General features: G+C 40.9%; 1 protein-coding gene across 4 annotated transcripts in view; it reads left to right on the top strand.

Moving 5' to 3' along the window:
• The window catches only part of XPNPEP3 (X-prolyl aminopeptidase 3), a 1,069,913-nt gene that overhangs the window by 986,617 nt on the left and 56,291 nt on the right, over positions 1 to 27,005 (top strand). The gene's annotated exons all lie outside the window — the stretch shown is intronic.

Genomic DNA, 27,005 nt, shown 5'->3' with positions numbered 1-27,005 from the left:
TGTACTGTATGCAGGGGATTAAACGATTATCTGCTCCTACTGTACCAAAACTTCAAAAAATAATTCAAAACTCTTGTGGCTTTTGAATCTTGGCTAGCTAATTGACACTTACTACTAAGCCCTAATAAAACCAAGTTAATGCTTTTTACCCCTATATGGTTTTCTGACCAAAAACACCAGTTCCAGACATCCAAAATGGCTGCACACTGATCAACAACGTAAGTTCTTCTCTCCCAGTGTAAAAAAAGAAACTGAGAAGTAAGAGCTAATAATTTTGCCAGCTTGAGTAAAATTCCATTACTGGCTAGTGAATACACTGCTTAGATGCTAGCAAAGAAGAAATTTAGAGAGCATGAAATGAAATTAACTTTAAAAGGTTGAAGAGAAAACACTGACTGTTAACTACCCTGCAGATGTTCATCAAAAAACAAGCTTCCACTTTGGTACAAGGGACGGCTTCCACTAATTTAGAGGAAAAAATAAATCAAATGTACTCAAAGGTGATTAAAAGAAAACATTGAAGGATTATATCAACTCAAGTAACAGAAGTCTGGAAAATGGAAGAAGCTTTAAGTAGGTATACAGATGAACTGATAAAACTGCAACAAAATCAGAGATTGAAATGGAAAAGCCTGGCTGAGTATGAGACTTCTCAAGAAGAGCTGTTTCAAAAAATGTAGAGTTAGAAGACCGAGCATGCAGGGAAAACATGCTGTACCAGGGAAATTATAAGGAACAGACTGTATTAATTTTATGAAAGCACAAATAAGCAACTGGACTGGTATTCTACTGCAGGATTTGTTAACTGAAAGGGCACATAGAGTGTATGCTCCAAACCTGGCCATGAGAAAGCAGCAAAGGCCTGTATTAATAAACATGCAGTCATACCAGCAGAAACATTTGATCCTGACAAAACCATGGCAGAATGGTGAAGAATTAAAAACTGGAGACAGGAGAGAGTTTGTGGAAAATGATTATTCACTGTACACCAATCAGAAGAGATGCACATTTCTCTCAGCAATCAGTGTGTATTGAGAAAAATTCAAGTTGCTATATCCATCTGTCTTCAGAATATTTTTCCTGGAGGATCAAAGAGATTTTATATGCAGAACAGGCTAACGGGGAAATAAAAGTTTATCCAAAAAAGTGAGCTATGAAACAGGAGACTACTCTGCTTCTTATTCATCTAGTCATCTGACAGTAATGCTCATAGAGAGATTTTATCAATGAAACCTTTTCTAGTGTTCCAAAGAAAAATGTTTGAGAGGCAGGGAAAAAAAAGCCCAGAACCTGACTAGATGAATCAGGAGTACCTTGGATTTAAATAACGGTGTAGTGTTGCAAGATGGAGATTAACAGAAAGAAGACCAGCAACACTAGCGTTAGTGAATAAATGTGAGATTAAACACATTTGTGAAATATGGCTTTGCAAGAAAAAGCATCTGAGAAAGACTGGACTTTTGTTGACTTTGTTAAACATGTGGGTAAACTATAAATCATATACCCCACTTAATGTTTAGACGGATATTAAAAGGAAAACAAAGAAACTAAGTAAAAACTATTTTGTTCTTAATAGTGTTTGTATAAACATCTCATGATATAAACTACATGTAGCTTAAAGCAGTTTGACATAGTACGTCTTTGGGGGTATTTTAAATGTGGGATGGGGTGAGTATTTTTAGTGATTGTTGTATGTGATAGAGATATTAAAGTAGACAAATACTTGCTCTAATTGTAAGAAATGTAGGCTTTATAATGTAAAATGAGAAGAAAAGCTGGACAAAAGTAAGTTTAAATTAATATGCTATAATATTGGACTGCTGGGATGGAGGATGGGGTGTAAAATGTATTGATTATATTATATTGAGAGTTAAGATGTTTTCTCCTATTTTTGCAAATGTAAATGTCTGGATTAATGTTCTTGGCTTAATCTAAAAACAAGTGTTTTCAGTAAGCAAGTAGGCCTGAAAAATAAAAGACAAAATGATGAAAGCCATGAGAAGTGCTATGTTTCTTGCATATAGGTTCATAGGTTTATACTAGGCTATCTGCCCTAAGGCATTTATAAGCCTAGCCCACATTTTTGTGGCTTACGCCACCCCTTATATGAAAAAATACTGTGCCCATTAGTTTGTTGTGCCTCTGTCCAGCAGTGACACAGAGATGATTCCCGGGATAAACCTACGATCTCCCATCCACAGGTCAAGATTTCTCTTGAACAGAGCCAGCGAGGTGCTCTGCCTCACATGGATCGGGATTTTATTCCACAGCATAGGGAGTCTCTGAGTGATAAATCTATCCCTCCAGCGCGTCCTATTTATATCCGTGCTAAGGTTTAAGTCGCTTGCTCTAGTGGTTTTGGTGGATTTGGATTTTTTGAGGTGGAGCATGTCCATTAATTCCAGGTTGGACATGGCCTTGTATGTCAGGCACATGTCACCTCTGAGCAGACGGTATGCAACTGAATAGAGCTGGAGTTTCTTCAATCTGGCAGCATATGACAGATTTTGGAGTCCCTTTATCCTTTTGGGGAGGAACTTTTGGGGTCTCTCCAATTGCTGCAGATGTCGGGTGAGATACATCCCGAATGGGGCATTGTACTTGATCATTGGTCTGATAAGTGAAGAGTACAGGGGAACAATGACCTCACTAGATCTGGATGTGAATCCCTTCATGATCAGGTGGGCAATGTAGAAGGTCTTTCTAACCACTTTAGCAACGTGAGTGTCAAAAGAAAGGCCACTGTCAACCTGGGTCCCCAGGTCCCTGATAACCTCTTCTGTGCTTAGTGGATTGCCACCTATATGGTAGCTTGGGGTTACCTTGTTTTTCCCGAAGGGTATGACTATACATTTTTGGCGTTTAACTTCAGGCCATGGCTCTGGCACCAGCTATCTGTTTCCGTGAGTCCCTTCTGAAGGATATCCGTGTCCGATGCACTTTCCACTATGGCCCAGTTTGCAGTCGCCTGCAAACTTTGTCAGCCAAAGTCCTCCCATGTTGGCCTGTACTTCTGAGAAGTAGATGCCGAACAATAGGGGGCAAGGACCGAGCCCTGTGGGACACCACTTGTGACCGGCTTGGAGTCTGACATAGCGCCAGCAACTCTAACCCTGTGGGTTCTGTCCTTAAGCCAGTTTACAACCCATCTTGTGACATATGGGTTTACATTTAAGCTGGTAAGTTTTTCTACAATACCCGAGTGGGGTATTGTGTCGAAGGCCTTTGCAAGGTCAAGGTAGGCTGTATGGACTGCCTTTCCCTCATCAATGGCCTTGGTGACTGTTTCGAAGAAGTCGACCAAGTTCAAAAGGCATGATCTGTCCTTGACGAAGCCAAACTGGGTCGGGTCCAATGTCTGCAAGTCCCCTATATCTTTGTTTATGAGCTCCATTATGATCCTCTCCATAGCTTTGTAGACTAGACTTGTTAAGCTTATGGGGTGGTAATTACCAGGGTCCGTAGAGGCACCGCTTTTGTGGAGTGGGACCACAGTTGCCGTACGCCACTCCTTGGGCACGTATCCTGTGGTAAGGCTGAGATTAAACAGCTGCCTTATGTGCGGGTTTAATTCCTCATTTAGCTCGTGTAGCACACAGCCGGGGACACCATCCGGTCCCATTGATGCTGTGTTTTTAGCTTTAGAGAGAGCAGCTTTCACCTGCGCATTTGAGAAGTCTGGGAGGCTACACTCTGCTGGGATAGTTATCTCTCCTTTAGGGGGGTGAGGGGGGTGAAGTTTGCATTGAACCTGTCTGCCAGTATGTTGGCAATGTCTGTGGGTTCAGTGATTTTTGTATCATTTTGGACTAATTCTGAGCATATCTAGGAGTTTCCACCCAGGTTCCTAACATAGCTGAAAAAGGCCTTATGATTGTCCTTTGAATCCATGGCAATTTTTCTCTCAAAATTGGCCTTAGTTGATTTTATGAGTGCTCGTATTTTTTACTAATAATGATCAGGGGTGACTTCCCTTTTATGGATTTTGTTCTATCATGTAATAGCTTTCTCCTCTTATTGTAAAGTTTGTTAATGGCTGGGGTCCACCAGACTGGACATTTGCCCTTTGTGGAAAGAGTCTTGGTTTTATTTGGGATTGCCTGATCCATGCAGTCCTGGAGGTGTTCATAGAAGGCATTTGTAAGGGCTTCCGCAGCTTGGGTTGTGGTTTCCACTGGCTCAGGGGCCTTGAAGGATACCACACCAGTCTTGAGTAGTGTGAAGTTTGCTTTAGAGAAGTTCTTCACTGTGGTCTTTTGTTTGGGGTGGGGGCGGGATGTGGATTTCCAGTGAGATTAGTTTATGATCAGATCTCACCAATGAGAGATATACTTCCGGTGTGGAGCATTTTGTCCCCATGTTTGTGATAATGAGATCTAGTATATTTTCTCCTCTTGTGGGAACAGTGACTAGCTGTTCCATGGCATTTGAATTTATGAACTCCAGGAACCGTTGGGCTAGAAAGTTAGGGCTTGAGTAATGTTCCCAGTCTATATTCGGGTAGTTGAAGTCACCCAATATGATGGTATTTGGAGATACATTTATACCCTCCAGTGTCTTCAGAAAGGCTGTGTGGGGTTCCTGAGTTTGAGAGGGTGGCCTGTAGCATGCTACAATTTGTAGAGCAGTTTTGCCTATGGTTAGTTGCACCTGGATGGTTTCCGAAGCTTGCGTTGCCACCAACCTGGAGGTGTGGGTATCCTTTATGAATATGGATACACCCCCTCCTTTTGTGGTGTGGTCCGGGTTTTGGGGCCGGAACGCATGATATGAGGTAAAACCTAATAGTGCCGGGGTGCTCTCAGGAGCCTTGAACCAGGTTTCAGTTACAGCACAGACATCGATGTTCTCCATACTGAGAAGGGCCTCGAGCGTGCATTTTGAGATTTAGACTTCTGGCATTGAGCAGCATTACCCTCAGTTTCTTCCCATTTTTGTTTTCTAGGGTGGTAGGTTTAGAATTTGAGCCTTGTCTAAAAAAGGCACTATGGGGGTGGCAAGAGCCTTAGCCAATATCCAGAATCCCAGGGGTGACAGGTGCAAGCCGTCCCTTGCTAAGCAGCGTGGCTTGTCAAGCATGTCATCCCAGGCAGACAGACACTGGATCCCCTTTGAATGACACCAGACATTAAGCCAATTGTTAAAGCTGATCATCTTGTCTCTATATTGCGGCATCATTCTTGGTGAAGGAAGGATACTGCTCAGGGTCAGGGTCATACCTGCCTGGGCTACATAATCAGAGAGCTCCTCTATGTCTCTTTTCATGTAGTCCAGGGAGGTACGCCTCAGGTCGCTCACACTAGCATGGACAATGACTGTGTCATATTTGTACTTGCCATGGAGTGACCAGAGTGCTTGTGTTATGTGGCGGATTCTAGCGCCCGATAGGCAGCTTACTGTGACCCTCTCCTTGTTCAGCCTGGTGAGTGGGACGCCAGTGTGTCTGACTATGGAGTCACCTATGACAAGTATGTTTGGTGTTGTATTTGGCCTTAAGGGCTGTGACTGCTTTGCACACTGCTTTTGTGGTTTATGTGTTGCTTGTGGGATGTCTTGAGGTAGCAGTTGTTTGGGTGTCTGCTTTGGAGGCCTCTGCTGTTTAGGTAAATTTTACTCAGAGCCTCCGAGTATGTCTTTGTGTGTTTATGTGTTTGATTCAGTGGTGTGGTAGCATTATGTGAGGCTGGTTTTGTGGTGTGTGTAGTTGCCTTCTCCTCCTGCCTGGTCTTGCCAGTCCTGAGTTGAGAGAGCTCAGCCTCCAGTTTGGCTAAATAGCTGCATCTCTCGCAAGTATTTGTGTTATGTGGGAGGAGGAGAGGGTTGTCTGTGTACATGATGCAGTTATAACATTGCCTCAAGATTCCCAGATTCACCAGCTGGACCGAGAGGAGATTGACAACTGACCTTTGGACATGCTAGAATAATATTGGGAATTCCTTAATAATTGAAAACAAGGGCCAGTGGGGAGTGAGGGTGTAGTGCTTTTAATTTTTAGTGCTGACTTATATAATTGCTATAGTGAGCAAGTGCCAAGTAACTTGAGTGCAATGTGTTACAAGTAACTAAATGCAAAAACGACAAACAGTAACTTTCTTTCAAGTGAAACAAGGAACTAGTACAGTAAGCAATGCAGATATCACTAGTGATCCACAGAAGCGCTGAGAAGCCGCGTATTAGGTGGAATTAGCTTCCAGGAAAATAACAAGCAAACAAACAACAAGCATATAAACAAAGCTAGATTCAGCAGGCCTGGATTTAGTCTATGCTAGAGCAAACAAGGTGTACCAATTTCAGTAAGATACAGTTCAAATATTCAGGCACTATAAACCTTTAACCAGAAATTCCCAGCTCAGAAGGGCAGAGTCCAGCCTCTTCTCTCACAAGAGTGCAGACCACGAACCTTCTTAATGTAAAATAACTGGCCTGAAGCCCAAGTGCCTAAACCAGAACTAATACCCTTGGACACTGGGCTCTCAATCAGCAGTTCCCAACTTAGAAGGATGAAAGCTACCTGTCCTGCCACCACAGTGCTTGCCACAAACCTTCCTAATGTAAAACAACTGGTCTGAAGCCCAAGTGCTTAATCCAAAAGACTTAGATTGATAGCTGCACTTTAATCAAGTTACAACCAAGCAGTAATAAATACAATTGAATACTTTAGAGAATGTCTGGATTAGTGCTCAAGTTACACAAACAAAGCTAGATCCAGCAGGCCCGAATCCAGTCTATGCCACAGCAAACAAGGCGCACCAACTTCGGTAAGAAGCAGTTCAGATATGCATGCACTATAAGCCTTTAACCAGAAATTCCCAGCTCAGAAGGGCAGAGTCCAGCCTCTCCTCCCACAAAAGTGCAGACCACGAACCCTCTTAATGTAAAATAACTGGCCTGAAAGCCCAAGTGCTTAAACCAGAATTAATACACTTTTAGAATAACAGACACTGAGCCCTCAATCAGCAGTTCCCAACCTAGAAGGATGTAAGCTACCTGTTCTGCCACAACAGTGCAGACCACAAACCCTCTCAGTGCAAAACAACTGGTCCAAAGCCCAAGTGTTTAAACCAAAAGGCTTAGAATGAGTTACACCAAGCAGTAATAAATACAATTGAGTATTTTTAAGATGATGCAAAAGTAAAATGAAGTAGGTAGAAACACAAGTACAGTAAAAGCAGATAAATTTTTTTTTTTTTTTTTTTTATCTGAACAAGTGCTGAGATCAAAGAAACAGATTTGAGTGCTGAAACTAGAAAACTGGCTAGTTATAAGAAAAAAAAAACAAGCTAGAAGGCTTCCCTCAAACACCGAAGGGCTTGGGGGCTCAGAAGCCTACAGATAGTCTATACCACTTAACAGGAAAGGCAGGAAATAAGCTTAATTTTTTTTTGTCTGTTTCCCAGATGCTCTCTTTGTACACAGTAGGAGTGCCTGAAATCAGAATATGATCTCACTGCACTCAGTTGAGTGAGCAAATGAGATGGGCTATTTGCAGGTGCAAGTAATTAATCTTAATTTGGAGAGTAGTGAGTATTTTCTGCTGTGGGAAATCCAAAATTTGAAGGTACAAGGGCAAGCATTTGTGCAAAAAATAAAGTTTGAAATAGGAAGTAAATATGAGACAGCAGCTTCCCTAGCACCCTTAATACTTTTTTGGATTTAATAAATAGAACAGTGTATAGGCTCATAGGTTCACAGGCAAGTACTAGACTAGCTGCCCATACAGCTCATTTTAAGCCTAGACAATTTCCCTTTTTTTGCTCAAAATAACAAATCTAGTTTGGATATAGATTAGGCTTAACCATCTCATGGTGGATAATTGTATATCACCCCTAAATAGAATAACGTGGATCGTACCATGGATAATTTGAGGAGACCAATGCAAGGAATAAAGCATTTATTAGCTACACCCATTCATTAGTAGTAAATGGGCAGTCTTGGGCCAAATTTTCTGTTTCCCATCCATAGATTTAAGTTGCGCTTGAAAATGGACAGGATGAACTTTGTTTTTATTTGGATGGGGAGTCTGTTCCATAGCAGCAGTATCCTCCACAAGATATATCTGTCCCTCCAAACTGTTATGTTGATGTTGCAGAAGAAGATTTGATCCCCAGACCAAGTATTTCTGATGCCATTTGACTTGTTGATGTGCAGTAGATCCATCAGTCATGGGCCAGAGGATGCCTTGTATACCAGATAAAGGCTACGTCTTAGCAGTCTGTAGGATACTGAGTATAGTGACAGGGCTTTGAGTTGGTCTGTGTAGGACACGTTGTTTAGGCCTTGTATCTTTTTGGTGAGGGATCTTTCTGGGCATTCTAGTTGTTGCGTGAGTCTGGACAGATGCATGCCTAAGGGAGCATTATATTCAATGTCTGGCCTAATCAGAGCAGAGTAAAGGGGAAAACTAATATCTCTAGATCTAGACACACACTTTGTTTATAAGCTGTACAGTATACAAGGACTTTCTTACAAAAATAGACATATGTTGGTCAAAAGTTAGGTCATTGTCCACATAAGTTTTAAAATCCTGAAAAACTGGGTCAACTCTTAGAGGCATATTGTCAATGTGGTAGTTCCCTGGGGTAGATGACTTCCCAAAGGGATACAGTGATGCATCTTTTGGCATTTAGTTTCAGACCATGATCTTGACACCAGTAATTTATTTTAGACAAACCTTCCTGCAAGATGGATAAGTCATTTGGGGATTCAGTGATTGCTCCTAGTTTGCAGTCATCTGCAAACTTTGTCAGCTAGAGCCCTTTGGTATTGACCTTTACCAAAACAGGAGAGGTCCCAGTGTAGATCTGTGGGGGACTCCACTGGTGACTGGTCTCTTTGTGGCAGTAACTTCCCCTATTTTGATTATCTGCATCCTGTCTGCAAACCAGTTGGCAATCCAGTGGGTGACTTAGGGGTTTATTTGCAGTTTATTTAGCTTTTATACTATGCCTGAGTGGGGAAATGTGTCAGAAGCTTTGGTCAGGTGGAGACATGAGGTGTGTACCATTTTGCCTTCATCCACTGCTGTGGTGACATTTTCAAAAAAAAAAAAAACAGGTTGAGTAAGCATGACCCGCTGTTGATAAAATCCAAACTGAGACAAGTCTAGTGTTGTCCTGGTTGATCAGTTCCATGATAAATTTTTCCATGACTTTGCATATGAGAGTGGTCAGATTTATGAATCTGTAATTGCCTGGATCTGTGGAAGGTCCACCCTTAATGCAGGGGAATGATTGTAGCTGTTCTCTATGTGCATGGTACAAATCCTGTATGGAGGCTGATATTGAATAGTGTTGTTAGAGGTGTAGTTAAGTCATGCTTCATGCTATTTAATATGCATCCAGGGATATTTTCAGGACCCATTGATGCAGTATTCCTAGCTTTTGATAGCACTTTTAGGACTTGGTCTTGTGTGATAGGTGGAAGTGAGCCAAATTCAGGTATAGCTTGAGGTATAATTAACTTTTAGCCTTAAGGGAAGGTGCACTGACTATCTTTAAATAAAACTTATTGTTTTCTGAAAGCAAACAAGCTGATTTTCACACCTGAGAGGGGACTATAGATAAGAAAAGAATAGAAACCAGTCAGAATAAGTGGGAGAGAAGGCGGTATCATACACTTTAGCATACCTTAATTTTAGGTTAGGTAATGCTTGCAGGTGCAGCTGTCAATTTGGGGCAGTTCGTATCTAGAGGGCTAAAATTATTTTTTTGAAGGTGTACATAGCTTTTTGTGTCTGTTCTAAGTTAGTAGGTTATGGGGGGTTCTGAAAATGTATTTAATTTTTTGTGTGAGGGTTTTCATTAAAACAAAAAGTATTAAAAAATGTGACATAGGTTCAAATGAACATGACAAGAAACAACTATTTAAAAGATCAGCCTGCCAAACATTAGTGTTTGCATATAGAACAAAGATTAGAAATATATATTCAAAAAAGATGTCTTGTATAATAGGTAGAAAAATAATTTCTTGACATAATCGCTGTGCTATCCATATTGCCTTAGAGCGTAAATGGCCTTACAGGTATAGACACAAAGGTAATATTGAATTAGATTAAGAAATCCAGAGTGTAAATAGTGTGCTGCATGAGGCACATTTGGAAAAAAATGAGGATGTGAATTTGATAAAGAAAGGATTTCAAGATAGATATTCAGTTGAATATCAGGTAGAAAGTAAAGGTAAAGAGGGAATGATTATAGTAATTGCTAGAAGAGGGGGAAAAGAGATGATGGTAAGTTTGTGGTAGTAAGGGGCTATTGGTAAGGGAGGAAGATTACAATGGCATGTATTTATATCGCACCAGAAAGTGCTACATTTGGAGTTTAGGAAAACAGTGGGAGAAATAAAACGTTTTCACCACTGAATATTACTTACAGGTGGTGACTGGAACTTGATTTGCAACAGTGACAATGTATCTGGGGTACCTAGAAGGGAAAATATAATAAAAGAGGGTACATTTCTGAAGCCATTTATGAAAATATTTGTCATGGAAAATGTGAATTCAGTAGTAAGAACTCTAAGAGAATTTACATAATATTCTCCAAGGTACAATAACTGGGCTAGACTAGATAGAAATTGCATTTCACAGGAACATGTATATTTAATTGAATGCTTTGACACAGCTCCAGTAATTATTTCAGATCATGCACAATAAAAACTAAGATAAAAATGCCTGATAGTGAAGTAAAAATGGGACACTGGCACTTTCCCACCTACCTGTAAAAAGAGAAGAATTTATGGAATGACTAATGGAAATTATCCGAGAGTTATTGGGGAACATAAGAATTTTTTTCAAAAGTTATAACTAGTGACAGGGATAAAATGAATATTGAGTTTAAAAATAAGGTAGAAATAAAAGACAATGAAATATTGTTAAGAAGTAATAAGACTTACTACAGAACAAGCAGAGCTACAACTACAGAGTGCTAAAGAGAAAACAAGGGAATATGTGGATTATATGCATGGGTTTAGAAAAGATTGCTGTTAAGCAACTATTTTTGGATGATAAAAGCTTTTATCATAATGACTTAGTCAACAGAAAATAGACCTGTATGGGTATTAGAGATGTTTCGGAAATTTTGTAAAAATTTGTATAAAGCATAGAAATGTAGAAATCAAGAAAGAGCACAAATGGAAATATTTATGGAAGACGTAGGAGGTCACTAATTTATCATCCAGGAGGTCATTTTAAGCCAAGCCGTTTCATTCCAATGTAGTACCATAGAAATGCTAGGTATTACCCAAGATTGTATTTAATGATCACTGCCCATGTACAGGAGGGTTGTGGGCTCTATCCCTGGTAAGAATTTACGGTGCCCCATCCACTTATCCAGGTTTCTCTTGAACAGTATCATAGAGGTGCTCTGTTTCACATGAATTGGTGGCCTGTTCCAAAGATGCAGCAGTCACTGGGAGATAAATCTATCCCTCCGGCATCTCCTATTTAAGTTGCAGGCCATGCTTAAGTATGTCATGGTTAGAGGTAGAAGAGGCACAATAGTTAACAGTTAAGCAGAGATGAGATAAAAAACGGTAATGTATAATCAATCTGCAGAAGAGTCTCCAGGAACAGATGACATTTTTGTGGAAGTTTGGAAGTTATGAGGGGAAAAAAGTGATAAAGATCTGGAAGGTTTTGTTTAACAGCATTTTAAAAGGAGGGGAAGCACCAACGTTCTTGGAAGAAAACTGTAGTGGCTGTAGTATCTAAAAATGATGAACCAACAGATCCAGCTTTATATAGACCTATTTCAATTTTAAACTATATTTATAGTGTTTATTACAAAGGTGTTGTCAGAATTGAGAGATATAAATCAGTGTGTTTTTTCTGGAGGGGTGGCAAACATTTGACAAAGTTAATAGAACAATGATGATCCAGAGGGAAGGGGAATGTAAGAAAGTAGCACTGCTATTGGTGATTCTTGATGCAGAGAAAGCATTTGACAGAGTAAGGTGGGATTTCATAAGTAGAGCAATGGAAGCATTTGCTTTCCCTGATACTATAATAAGGTTCCAAATGCAACTTTAGAACTACAGAAATGACCCGTGAAATGAAAATTGGTGCAGGTCTGGCAAAACTTCAGCACAGCTCGAACAGTAAAACTTACTTTAATTATAAAGTTAATAAAACATTCACTGGTTAAGCGCTTTCATCTGTCAACATACAGACTTCCTCAGAACCAGTAATTGAAAATTTTACCAAAGTTTAAATAGCCAAAATTGGCGCCAAAAATATTTAAAGGAGCATCCTCCTATTTTGCTTAAAACATTACATTTGGTTCCATTAATACAAATTTTTTTTAAAAATAAATCACTTGAATGTATAAAATGCACAATAAATAAAAATAATATATATAAAATGTAATATAACACTGTATATATTAAAACTACATTTGTATCAGATGCTGGATCCTAACCTAATATTAAAAAAGGTTTAATGCTAATACTATCATTAATGCCCGGGAATCTAGTGGCATCTGTGAGTATTTGCCACTTACTTTCTATCGATGCCAAGGACATTTTCCAATTCCCTCCATATGGATGACAAACTACCTGGTCAATGATCGCAAATTTAAATAAATGTTGCTCACCTTTATCACGTATATGTCTATATAATGCATTATTCTTCTATTTCACTTGTATCTTATAATAATGCTCATAAATACGTCTTTTTAACTGTCTTTCAGTTTTGCCTATATAGAATGCAGGGCAGGCAAGACAGGTAGCAAGATATACCACTTGCTTGGTATTACAATTGCCTGCCCTGCAACAGACATATGTATGATTGGTGTCCTCAAGCTTAATATTAACTGCTTCATTAATTCGCCCACATTGTTTACACATTCCACATTTTTTAGTCCCCTTCTGGGCATCCTTAACACTTCCATGTTTACTAGCTCTTTCTAATAACCTTTTAATATTCGGTGCTGTCTTATAAACAAAAGATGGATGACCCCCTAATTTCATACCTATATTGTCTGATATTGTTATCAAGTCCCAGTGCCTATGTATTATTTCCTTAATAAAACTTGCGTACGGTGTGTACATCAAAACACACACTCTGTTGTTAGTCATTCTCCAAGATTTGTTACTAATATTTTTCGTTTGCTTGTCCCCACTGTCTGAATTCAATCTACCTAATAGTGGTGAGTATTTATTACTCCATTGTTTTTTAACAAAATCTACTGTATCTTTAAGCATAACTATAGGGTATCCTCTATTCCTAAACATATTAAAGATGAATTCCATTTCTACCTCCATAACTTCTTTAGTGGAAGACATACGCGCTGCTCTTATGAAATTTATACGTTCTTGAAAGTTGATTATCCTATTATGGCTCATATAATAGGTATACCTAAGGTCCATAAATCTATAAGAAATCCCCCATTTAGACCCATTATTTCTGGATCTAAATCTAAAACATATAATATAGGGGTAGCAATTGATAGATGGACCAAACATGTGTATGAGAACATTCCACATCTAATGAAAGATTCATGGAATTTTTTGGGTAAATTGACATCAGATTTGTGGAATGAAGATTTGATCTATTTAACCATTGATGTTACAGATTTATTTTCAAGTATTCCTAAGGATATTGGACTGGAATTTTTTTAGTAACAGTTTGAGGAAATTTTCTAACTTGAGTTGGGATAGGATTTGTCTAATCACAGATATGATGGCATTAGTCCTTGACCACAATTATATAATATTTCAAGGTGAATATTTCAGACAGGGTAAAGGGGTAGCTATGGGGGCGTCGTGTGCCCCCATATTTGCAAATCTAGTGATGTTAGAATGGAAGTCCGAATATTTGTTCAAAAGTAGATTCTATTCGGACATAGCATTCTATGCTAGATATTTGGATGATTTATTCATTTTATGGAAGGGTCAAAAAGAGGCAATAATTGAATTTATAGAGTACATAAATGGGACAACACAATTTTTAAGATTCACAAATAATATAAATCTAAAGGGAATCGCGTATTTGGACACATATATTAGTCATGCGAAGGATGGTTTTGCTTCCTGGATATATAGAAAAACAACATTTTCTAATGATTACATTGAATTTAATAGCCACCATCCACCTTATATGTTTAAAAATGTTGTTAAGGGACAATGCATAAGAGCAGCGCGTATGTCTTTCACTAAAGAAGTTATGGAGGTAGAAATGGAATTCATCTTTAATATGTTTAGGAATAGAGGATACCCTATAGTTATGCTTAAAGATACAGTAGATTTTGTTAAAAAACAATGGGGTAATAAATACTCACCATTATTAGGTAGATTGAATTCAGACAGTGGGCACAAGCAAACGAAAAATATTAGTAACAGATACGTAAGTTTTATTAAGGAAATAATACATAGGCACTGGGACTTGATAACAATATCAGACAATGTAGGTATGAAATTAGGGGGTCATCCATCTTTTGTTTATAAGACAGCACCGAATATTAAAAGGTTATTAGAAAGAGCTAGTAAACATGGAAGTGTTAAGGATGCTCAGAATGGGACTAAAAAATGTGGAATGTGTAAACAATGTGGGTGAATTTAATGAAGCAGTTAATATTAAGCTTGAGGACACCAATCATACATATGTCTGTTGCAGGGCAGGCAATTGTAATACCAAGCAGGTGGTATATCTTGCTACCTGTCTTGCCTGCCCTGCATTCTATATAGGCAAAACTGAAAGACAGTTAAAAAGACGTATTTATGAACATTATTATAAGATACAAGTGAAAGACAAGAATAATGCATTATATAGACATATACGTGATAAAGGTGAGCAACATTTATTTAAATTTGCGATCATTGACCAGGTAGTTTGTCATCCATATGGAGGGAATTGGAAAATGTCCTTGGCATCGATAGAAAGTAAGTGGCAAATACTCACAGATGCCACTAGATTCCCGGGCATTAATGATAGCATTAGCATTAAACCTTTTTTAATATTAGGTTAGGATCCAGCATCTGATACAAATGTAGTTTTAATATATACAGTGTTATATTACATTTTATATATATTATTTTTATTTATTGTGTATTTTACACATTCAAGTGATTTATTTTAAAAAAAAATTTGTATTAATGGAATCAACTGTAATGTTTTAAGCAAAATAGGAGGATGCTCCTTTAAATATTTTTGGCGCCAATTTTGTCTATTTAAACTTTGGTAAAATTTTCAATTACTGGTTCTGAGGAAGTCTGTATGTTGACAGATGAAAGCGCTTAACCAGTGAATGTTTTATTAAGTTTATAATTAAAGTAAGTTTTACTGTTTGAGCTGTGCTGAAGTTTTTACAGACCTGCACCAGTTTTCGTTTTACGGGTCATTACTATAATAAGGTTAATTAGGAGAAAATATGAAGGATCAGAGGGAAGAATTAAAGTGGAAAGGTTCTTCTCTGATATGTTGTGTCTGAACAGAGGAACCAGGCAGGAGTGTTCTATTTCCCCTTTGTTTTTTGCTTTATATTTATAGCTATTTGTAAAGAAAATGAGGGACTCAGAAATTCAGTGATATAATTGGCATGGTCAAGAAAAGTTGACTTTATTTGCAGGTGATGATAGTTTGTACCCGATAAATTCAGAAAGGGCATTTCAGTGTTGTGGAACATTTTAAGGCAATTTAAAATCTTATCGAGATATAAAATTAATGAAGATAAAACAAAGGCTATAGCCATAAATTATGTACCCACACGTGAATTGGTTCTGCAATACTCATGTTTATGAGGACTCGATAAGATGAAGTATTTAGGAGTATGGATTAAAAAAGCTTGTGCTATGGTAGCTGAGGATATGTGGGAAGAGACTAAACAAAAGATAATTATAAAAACTGAGAAACTGGAAGCACTTGTTTATGGATATGGATAGTATGGTGCAAGCAGTGAAAATATTTTTAGTCCGTTTAGTTGTATATACAGGTCAGGCATATTTTTATCAACCAGAGGAGAAGTTGTGGGTGTTAATTAGTAATGAGTTGAAAGAACTTATCTGGGGGAGAGGGCAAGGGTTAAGTGGGATAAGCTGATTCTTACAATAGAAAAAGGTGGTTTAGGATTACGTGGTTTGAATGGATATTTTAGAGCTACACAGTTAAGGCTCATATACATAATACAAGCAGAAAGTTTTAATTCATACTAGAAAGGAATGATGATGAAGTGGGGTGGAGGGAATTCAAGGAATAGGGAGAGAGAGTTGGATTTTGGATGCAGATCCTTAAGAATAACAACAACGGGCTTCCAGAATGTTAATGTTCATAAAGCAGCAGAAAGCATTCTAATAACTAAGCCAGCATGAGAATGGAGAAAGGAGATTTTGCCAGTAAGGATGACTGCAAGTAGGGTTACAGAGAATAAGCAAGAGAGGGCTTGAATTTACTGGAGAAAACTGGCGAAGGAAACAAAGTATTGAAAGCAAATGACTAGAGAGAGAAAGGTAAGAGAATGGGATGAGGCCAAAAAGACATTTGCACTGTAGGCTAGAGACTGCTTTCCCTACCAGGGATTGATATCGGAGTATAGGCAAAGAGAAAGGGATAGAGGTATTCCAAGTGAAAGACCTGCTCTGGTAGAGTTTTTAGTTGACTGTAGATCAGAAGTTGCTGATAAAAATGGATAATTGGTAGGGCATATAAAATATTGCACAATAATTATATGAATCAAACAGAAGAGGTTAGAAGAGATTAGGAAGAGAGCTATGGTAAACAATTTACAAAGGAACAATGGGAGGACATATGTTTGGCTCCCAAGTATGCAACCAAGTCTGGAAGGTTTAGAATTTTTGCTTGAAAGTATTTGCATAGATATTTTTTATACCCTCAAAGCAGACTTCAAAGAATTTTTCCTCAGATAGATGGCAAATTATGTAAGTATGATGAGGAAGAAAGAGGTAACATATGTATGTTTTGGGAATGTAATGAGTTGGTAGATTTTAAAAATTCCTTACTGAGTACTCTGTCAGAAATATTGGTTGTGCAAATGGGTGTAATCAAGGAAGCTATTCTTTTGAGCTAGGACACAGGACCTGAATTGCTTAGATGTAGTAAGGCCTTGTTAAGTTTAATTCTGATGGCTGTCAAAAAAGTAATTACTAGAAAAAGGAAGTCAAAGTCTTAACCCACTGTATTTGAAGTATTTAGTACTGTAATAGAGATAAAAGGCATGGAAGTGGGATCTTTAGAAAAGGAAAGGAGCAAATTACTTGGAAAGAAATGGAAATTGTGGAAACCATACATGTAGAATAATAATCAGGAGGCAGAGCCAGCTTTTGGTCAAATGGGGCCATAGGCTGGGTAGTGGATCAGGGTCCCCATCTCCACCCCAACAGCCATTACAGCTTTGCATTACTTGGCTATTTCTCCACAGTTACCATAAACTCTGTTCAAATCTGTCAGTGCACATATGACTTTCTTCTTTATTTCTACAATGATTACAAATATTTGGATTCAATGTAAACTTTTATTTAAATGTTATAGCACAAACACTGATAGACATTTTCCTGCTAAACAAAACAATATAGTCTCACAATGAACAGACTTAGCATTAACAGGGCTTTTGCCACCCCTATAGTGCCTTTTTTATGCAAGGTACAAATGACAAATTCACCACTGTAACCTGTACAAGCAAGCAAAATCTGAGGGTAATGCTACTGAACGCTAGAAGTCTAAACCTCAAAATGCTTTCACCCGAGGCACTCATAATGGAGAAAATCGACATCTGTGCAGTGACAGAGAACCTGGTTCAAGGCTCTAGAGAGCACCCCTGCATTACCAGGCTATAATTCATACCACACCTTTCGGTCACCTAACCTGGACCGAAACACTAAAGGTGGAGGCATGTCCATATTCATTAAGGATATCCACACCTCCAGGCTAGTTGCTCAGCATAATGCATCCGAGATTATCCAAGTGCAACTAACTCTGGGCAAGACCACAATTCAAATTGTAACTTGATACAGATTCCCTACCATGCCCCAGGATTCCCATTTCTCATTTCTTGATACACTAGAAAATATTAGGGTACAACCCAACACCCTAATAGTGGGCCATTTCAACTACCGCACCATTAACTGGGAAAACTACTCGTACCAACTCTTTTGCTCAACGTTTTCTGGAATTCATAATTTCCAACGCCTTGGATTAGCTTCTCCACACCCCCACCAGGGGTAGCAATATCCTAGACGTGGTCATTACCAACATGGGTGACCGGTGTTCCTCACCAGAGGTCAATTCCTCATTGGTCAGATCCGACCACAAGCTAATCAGCCTAGACATCCACATCCCGCCCCCACCCCCCATTAGGGAAACCACCGTAAATAATTTCTCCAAAGCCAGCTTCACGCTTCTTAAGACAGAAGTGGAAAACTTCACGACACCCATGCAGATGGACAGTAGAGGTATGACTGCTAAATCCTACACAAATGCACTTTATAAGCACTTACACGAGTGCATGGATTGTGCTATCCCTAACAGAACCAAGATGCTATCCTCTAAAAAAAAAAAAGGAAGCCAATCTAGTGGTCCCCTGCCATAAACAAACTCTACAACAGAAGAAAGAAACTGTTGCAAAAAAGAGTAAAATTCCATGACTGGAAGAACTCCCTGGTAAGCCTCAGTAAGAAGCTGAGATCCCTCATAAAATCCTCCAAAGCTAGTTATGAAAACAAAATCGCCACTGATTCTAAAGACTACCACAAAGCATTCTATAGCTGTGTCAAGAATCTCAGTGGCAACACTCAGATCTGCTCTGAGTTACAGCACAATGGCACTAAATATACAGAACCAACTGATATTGCCAACATCCTGGCAGATAGGTTCAGTGCTAACTTTACACCCCCCACTCCCTAAAGGGCCCATCTCTATACCGGAAGAATGCATAATTCCTGTAATCACAGCTGCACAGGTAAAAATCACACTCTGCAAAGCTAAGAACACAGGATCCATCGGACCTGACAACATCCCAGGCTGCATTCTACATGAACTACAAAATGAACTGGCACCCCACCTAAGCACCATGTTCGATCATAGCCTCACCTCAGGCTTTGTGCCCAGTGCATGGCGGACAGCAACGGTTATCCTACTCCACAAAGGTGGAGCCACCACTGACCCCGGGAGCTACCGCCCTATTAGCCTAACGAGCTTGGTCTGCAAGGCCATGGAACGTATCATCATGAAACTTATAAACAAAGACATTGGTAATCTCCAAACTCTGGACCCCACCCAGTTCAGGTTTGTAAAAGGCAGATTGTATCTCCTAAACCTAACTGACTTCTTTGAAGCAGTCACCAAAGCCGTAGACGAGGGTAAGGTGGTTCACACAGCCTGTCTAGATCTCACCAAGGCTTTTGACACCATCCCCCACTCTGGAATTGTAGATAAACTCACTAAACTAGGTATCAATCTCTATGTCACAAGATGGGTTGCCAACTGGTTCACTGATAGAACCCACACTGTGAAAGTAGCAGACTCCAAGTCTGACTTCAGACCAGTGACAAGTGGAGAACCACAGGGTTCAGTCCTGGGTCCTCTCCTGTTTGGTATCTACTTTTCTGAAGTACAGGCCAACACAAAAGGTCTTTGGCTAACGAAGTTCGCAGATGACTGCAAACTAGGAGCCATAATTGAAACTCCTAACGATGTGGACATCCTACAAAAGGGCCTCATTGAGACAGATGCCTGGTGTCAAAGCCATGGCCTCAAGCTCAATGCCAAAAAGTGCATTGTCATCCCCTTTGGTAAAAACTTTGTACCCATGAACTACAACATAGGTGGTAGTATACTTAACACTGAAAGTGTAATAAGAGACCTTGGGACACAGGTGGACAGTAGTCTCTCCTTTGATAATCACATCGCCACATTAGTCAGGAAATCCTTCTACGTGGCACACCTTATCACAAAAGGTTTCTCATCCAGAAAAAAAGAGGTCATTGTTCCCCTCTACTCATCACTCATTAGACCCATTATAGAGTACAATGCCCCTTTTGGTATGTACCTCACAAGACATCTACAACAACTGGAAAGGCCGCAGAAATACCTCACAAAGAGGATTACCGGCCTCAAACAGATGCCCTACGCAGACCGTCTCAAACTCCAGCTTTTACCTGTCGCATATCGCCTACTCAGAGGCGATCTCTGCCTAACATACAAAGCTATGTCAAACCCAGAGGTGTTGGACATGCTCCACTTAAAGAAATCCCAGTCTGTCTGAGCTACATGCTCTAGGGACCTAAACCTTGTCACTACAATAAACAGAACATTCTGAAGGGATAGATTCCTGTCCCAGAGACTTCCCATACTCTGGAACAAACTACCTATCTATATCAAACAAAGCTCCTCATTAGAATTATTAGAGAAAAATCTTGATGATTGGATGGGAAATAGGAAATTCACCCCAGGGATCACCTCTATGGCTCTGCTTGACAGGGGCACAGGAAAAAAATTTTCTTGGGTGGCGAGAGCCAGGGTACCTTTTTTGGCTAGGCTTGTATAGGCCCTAGGGCCAATAGCCTAGTACCTACCTATGAACAGTAAAGTTCTCTATGCTTGAAACTCCGTCATTGAAATGTCATTGAAACCCACATTCAAAGAAAATGCATCTGGCCAGTGGCAGATAAAGTTTACCTTTGGATATTTTCTAAACATAGGCCCCTTGCATACATTTTTAGGACCATGCAGACATGCATGTGTTCTTTGATTCACCTTCTTGATTGTATTAAATTATATTCCTTGTATAATACAGCACCACTTGTTAGAATGTGTTTTAAATGTATAGTTTTTAAATTTTTTCTACTAAGTAATGAAATAAAATGCATGAAGAAATGACAAAACTGCCTAGTTCAGAACATTTCAACCATACAAGGCCACTCAGTCAATATACACAATTTCTGCAGAAGTAAAAGTCACTTGCATAATTCCACATTAAAGAGATATGTATCTAATGAAGAGGTTGCTGATAGCAAACAACTTTCTATTTCAGTGTTTAATCTACAAATTCAGTGCCTGCTGCCCATGAAGAAAAATTGCCTAGGTTACATAAAAAATGGTATGCTGGTAATAGTGCAATAAGGAGCTGATGGCAAACCAACAACTGGTTCATAGTTACTAGTCATTTCAATCAAAGGAGGACACACTTAGAAGTGCAGCATTCCCACCCCCACCCTTAAAGTACAACACTGTATCAGCAATTCATCTACATGGTGTGTGAGTAGAACCCTTAGACTTCTGCATCAAAAGCAAGTATGCTACCAGTAGTGCTACTAAGTCTGCTTTCAAATTCTATAGCACAAATAGTGATGAACATTTGCTGAACAAAACAAATGCACATTGAAAACGGACTTAAAATGAGCAGCAACAAAACTCTCTTCCTTTGAAGTTCACAATTCTTTGAAAATGCATTGAAGCTCACTATTACTTGAAAATGCACTGAAACTCAGTCTCTTGAAAATGCACTCTGAGTGTTCTGGTAGTTGGTGTAGAAGATTCAGGCTCTTTTCTCCTGTAACTAAGGTACAGAGTTTGGGCCTGAACAAATTGGTCATTTTCCGCGTACACACACACACACACACACACACACACACACACACACACACACACACACACACACACACACACACACCTTTCAGTCGTACCTTAATCCTGAGGTGGCAGTGAGAGATTCTTTCAGTTGTACCAATAATACCCCGAGAAACAAATGTTTGTTATGTTTAAATTCTGTGGATGTGGATAAGAAGCAACAGCAGGTGGTGTATGCGCATCAACGCATGCACAGACAGAAAGGTCAAAGGGAATTCATTCTCTTAAGAAGAATGGACCGCGCAGTGGTAGCATTGTCGCCTCACAGCAAGAGGTTCCACAGTTCGATTCTCGGCTGTAGTGCCTTCTGTGTGGAGTCTGCATGTCCTCCCTGTGTTCGTGTGAGTTTCCTCCGGGTGCTTCGGTTTCCTCCCACGTTCAAAGACATACGTCTGGAGCGTTTTTCCCTGAGCCTCTGCTGAAAATTGGCTTTGTTCCAAGTCAGACTTTCCCGCTTAACAAATGTTAAATAAATAAATAAATAAATAAATAAATAAAAATAAGAATTTCTCAAAAAATTAAAACCACTGCATGAAGTTTGAAACAACCGTAATTTTATTAAATACAAGTAAAATAGACCAGCGCTTTCGCCCAGTATAGTAAGGCATTATCAGAGTTATTTGTGGCTGAAGAAGCGCAGTGTGAGGAGTTTCTTTTGGTTAAAAATAAGATTGAACATCCTTAAAGAAAAAAATGTATTTATTTTTTAATTAAAAAACTAAATATTGTAGCCTCCTCCCAGCCAGTGGGCCCTAGGCGACTGCCTAGGGTCACCTGTTGCTGGATCCACCTCTGGGAAGAGGAGTGAGGTTTAAGGGAAGGTAGGAATTGAGCATTTTATGTAATGTTGGACTGATGATAAGGTTTAAAAAAGAACATATGTGATGTATAATGTACGTAACTGGAAGCGTATAATATAGTATCTGAATTAGTTGACTTCATTTGGTCTTCAACCTGTGGGTATTAGGATCCAAATCGGATCCGAGACGGTCGCATCGCTAGCATCTGATCCGAGATCCAAGCTGCTTCCCTTACCCATAATGCTCCCCTGTCTCTTTCCTTCCCTCAAATCTCATTTACCACTGAAAAGCTACTCATCATGGTCGCAGAGCTCCTTTTGGATAAGTGACTGTTTTTTGGGCAGTTTAGGGTAAATTTTCTTTCCCATCCTCTTCTGTTCACCTCCCCTACCATGTTAGTCCATCGGATGTACAAAAAAAAAAATAGTAGTAGTTGTAGTTAGTGTAGTTTTTCCTTTGGCCTCCCGCTTTCTCTCCTTTTTGTGTGTGTGTGAGGAGCACGTCAGCAGCTTCTGGTTGTGGTGATTTTTTTTCTGTTATGGCTGAGACCCCCAAGCTAGTATTTAGGAAATGTGCAGTGTTGGCCATAAGCTCTCCCCAGCCAATGGCCACACTCTGTGTGTAGTGTGTTTGGGATTGGCCCATTTGCTTACCTCCTGTCCTATCTGCGCAGGCGTCAACCCGCAGGCCTTTAAGGACAGGGGGGGCTAAACTGGTGATGAAAGGCTGCTCCCTTCTTCGAGGACAGCGGTCCCCATAACCGCAGCTTCAGTGGTCTGTACTTTGGCTGCTTCTGCTTCCTCTCCTCCCCAGGCCTCTGGGACTCAAACTCCCCCCATGAGGTCTGGGGAAATTGAAAAGCAAAAAATGTACATATCTCTGAAGTTGTCCCTGGACCGCTCAGCTCCGGCGGGGCCTCCTGCCAAATCTAAGACCCCACCTAGGCCCAGTACCCCTCAGCTCCGATCACCCAGGTTCTCTCCGGAGCCGGAGTTATCTAGGCCCCCATCTAGCGGTTCCCCTCAACAGCACTCCCGGCCGGTATCAATGGCTTCCACATCAAGGTCAACCCATAGTCTTAGCGAGGCAGAGATGGACAGGATGATGTAGAAGTTTATCCGAACCCAGATCGAGATGGGTGTCTTACCAGCCCTCTCTCTCTCTGGAGCGGGGGGCTCGCAGCCCTTCTTCACCCCATAACTCCTCCTCTGATCTGACTGTTTTGGTGTCTTTGGATCCAAGGACCCTCGGGGTCAGGGGTTTGGAGTCAGTGGTACCTTGTACCTCGATGCCGGCCATTGCCTTGAGTATGTCGGAGCTGTAGCCTGGGCATCAGATCCAAGAGGGCACTGTCGGCTCTGAGCCTTTTGGAACGCAGTCTCCCCCTCGGCATCTGGGCTTTTGCAGTCTCTCCCCCGTCAGATCCGAGGGGAGCGGCTCCATTGCTTGTTTCCCAGGAAGTGCGCTCCTCCCTCAGCATCTGATGTGGTGAAGTTCATCGAAACCCCTGACCTTCTCGTCTTCAGACTCCTCCCCAACTCTGGGTTCGGCCCCGACCTTCCTGCCCTCTCAGGGGCAGCCCATGCTCACTGTGCCTAAGGGAGCTCCCATTCAAGAGCAGCAAGAAGTTTCCGAGTCCCCCACAGAGAGTCCCACTGAGGAGGCTCATCGCAAGCGGATCTGCAAAAGGAGGCACCTGGACTCCTCTCTAGAGTCCCTCATGGATGACACCGACTTGGAGGAAGGGGTAGATTTCCCCAGGTTACCCCCCGAAGATGTTTCCTTTGGAGACATCATGGAACTTTTTCGCCAAAGGGGGAGTGGTCCCCCAAAAACCAACCCCAGACGAGTTGGTGTTCCTAGAGGCATTCGGCACAGGCCCATCTACCTCTTGGGTGTCCTCTCCTGCGAACCTGCTTGTGGACCTAATAACATCTCGGGCATGGAAGGAACTGGACACCATGGAGCCTTTTCCTAAGCATCCAGATAAAATATTCAGTCCCCCACCAGACAGGACTAGCTGGAGTAAGGGGTCCCCAGTAGACACTATGATGGTGTCAGCACCACAATGAAAGAGCGCGCACAGGAGAGCTCTATGGTCCATCCTCCTGACTGGGAGTTGAGGACTATGGACTGTTTGGGGAAGCGGATGTATGCTTCAGCAACCTTTACTATAAGGGTGCTGAACTATATGGCACAGGTCATCCAATTGCAGCGTGACTTGGTTAACGAAGTTCCTGAGTCGCCCCTGGAGTCCATGTCAGTGGAGGGCAAGAAATGCTGTCCGCACGAATGGCCACTCTAAAGGCAGTAGCCAATATGTCCATGCTCCTCCTTTCCCATGCTACGGAGGGAGCCACTAGGGTGGCCGGGTCTGGTGTTGCCATGAGGCGTCATGCCTGGCTTAGGCTGTGTCAATTCTCCAAACCCTTCAAGGCATCCTTTGCTAATGCACCCCATGATGGTTCTTTCCTGTTTGGGAAGTCTGTGTGTGAAATACTGGTTCAGAGTGAGAAGGTTTACTATTAAAATGTCGAACGGCACTACGTCTACTGTACTATAGTCGAACATGGAAGTTCGAAAATAGTAATGTCGACGTCAAAAAAACAATCTAGGAATGGTTTTAACATGGGTCGAGGTAGGTGTTCAGTGTTATTCAGAACTACAAACATCTCCCCTACCTCGACCCATGTTAAAACACAGTCCTAGATTGTTTTTTTGTCATCGACATTGCTATTTTCGAACTTCCGTGTTCGACTATAGTACAGTCGATGTAGTGCCGTTCGACATTTCAATAGTAAACCGGTCTGCCATCGGGATCTGCTTCTCCTGTCCTCAAAGATCTTTCTTTAGGAATCAGCAAGGGGCAAAGAAGAAGTGGTTCCGAAAATTTCAGTTCTCTCAGGACACTCAGGACTCATCTTCCACCAGTGGCAGAGGGGGTTATGATAGACAATGGCTAGAGGCGGGGGGGGGGGCAATTTCGGGTCTCAAGAACCGTTCTCAGACAGGCCCAAGCAGCAGCCCTGAGGGACTGCCCGACTGCTTATCTCTGGAGGTAGTTGGGGGTCGCCTCTTGCTACACCCAATGGAGTGGAAGTCCATAAAAACAGACCATTGGGCGTTGTAAATCATATCCATAGTTTATTGCATCCCATTCGTAGAGACACCTCTCCCACCAAAACACCTCCCAGACTTACCACCTGCACAAAGGGAGGTAGCAGCACTGGAAATAGACAAGCTGCTAAGAAAACGAGTCATCCAAACCATCCCCCCAGACCAATTCAGATTGGGCATTTATTCCAGGTTCTTTTTAGTGCCAAAGAAGATGGGGGGGGGGCTAAGACCCATTCTGGATCTTTCCACCTTGAACCTATCTGTAGCTATGGAAAAATTCCAGATGGTCACCCTTCAGTCCATCCTGCCCTACCTGCAGGAAAGGGATTAGATGTGCCCAGTCGACCTCCAGGACATGTACTTTGCAGGTTTCTCCGCTTCCAGCTCGGGGACAATCATTATCAGTTCAGGGCCCTCCCCTTTCATCTCACCACACACCCCCGGGTGTTTACCAAAGTGATGGCGGTAGTAGCGGCTCATTTGAGGCATTAGGGAATTTAGGTCTTTCCTTACCTGGACGATTGACTCCTTGCTGTCCCCACCAAGCATCTACTGTGCCAAGCCAGGGACTATTTCCTAGTATTAGCGAACAGTCTGGCCATTACTATAAACCTCAGCAAATTGACACTGACTCCAGTCCAGACCCCAGACTTCATAGGAGCTTGGTTGGACACCATTCAAATGGAGGTTTACCTCACCCCAGATAGGGTACACAATTTAAGACTTTGTTTCTAACATTCTCCAGGCTCATCTTCCCTCAGCGGAGACAGTTCTGTGGGCTCTGGGTTCCATGGCAGCCACTGTCAGTCTTCTACCCTGTGCACAACTTTGTATGCAAGTTCTTCAGTGGATGCCAGCAGTTCAATGGTCTCTACTAGATCTACCTTTGTCTCATCCAGTTCGGATTTCCCGGGCTTGCAGAGAGTCTCTTCACTAGTGGATTCTCTCCCCAGACTTTGTGAAGGGACATCCCTTTGATATTAAAGTTGTTCAATCTCGCCGTTCATTTTTCACTGATGGGTTCAGAGCCGATCCTCAGCTCCGACATGGCCGACTAGCAATCACAAAGTTCTCCAGTAGCTTGAGACCCAACCCCTTATCCCACAATGCACTGTTGAAATTACCTCAGATCTAGTTTGCCGCGGCACGGATCTCTTAGTTTCCAGCGTTGCTCGAGACTATTATTGGGAATTTTCAACTTTCAGCAAGTTTTCTATTTCAATTTTATATCTTTTATTACTATAACTATATAATATTATTTAGTTAGCAGTTGTTTTCTGTTTTTCTCCCCTTTCCCAGTAAAATCTTTTGATTGCCTTTGGCCTTTTGGCCTTGGGCCTTTTCTTACAGTTATTAGATAGAGTTGCCCTTTGGGCTTTTTGATATTGGATTGCTTTTATCCTATTTAACTTTATATAGCTAAATAGTTGTGTTACTAGTTGCCTTTTTGGGCTGTGTGTACTGTGTCTAGTTAGCTAGATTAATCCTCTCTAACTTTAACTATCGTATATAGTTAA

This window comes from Protopterus annectens, chromosome 1.part1 (assembly GCF_019279795.1).
Source record: "Protopterus annectens isolate FY-2018-M chromosome 1.part1, PAN1.0, whole genome shotgun sequence".
Taxonomy (NCBI): Eukaryota; Metazoa; Chordata; order Ceratodontiformes; family Protopteridae; genus Protopterus; species Protopterus annectens.
The sequence above is the reverse complement of the archived record's forward strand: the minus strand, read 5'-3'. Positions and strand labels throughout refer to the sequence as shown.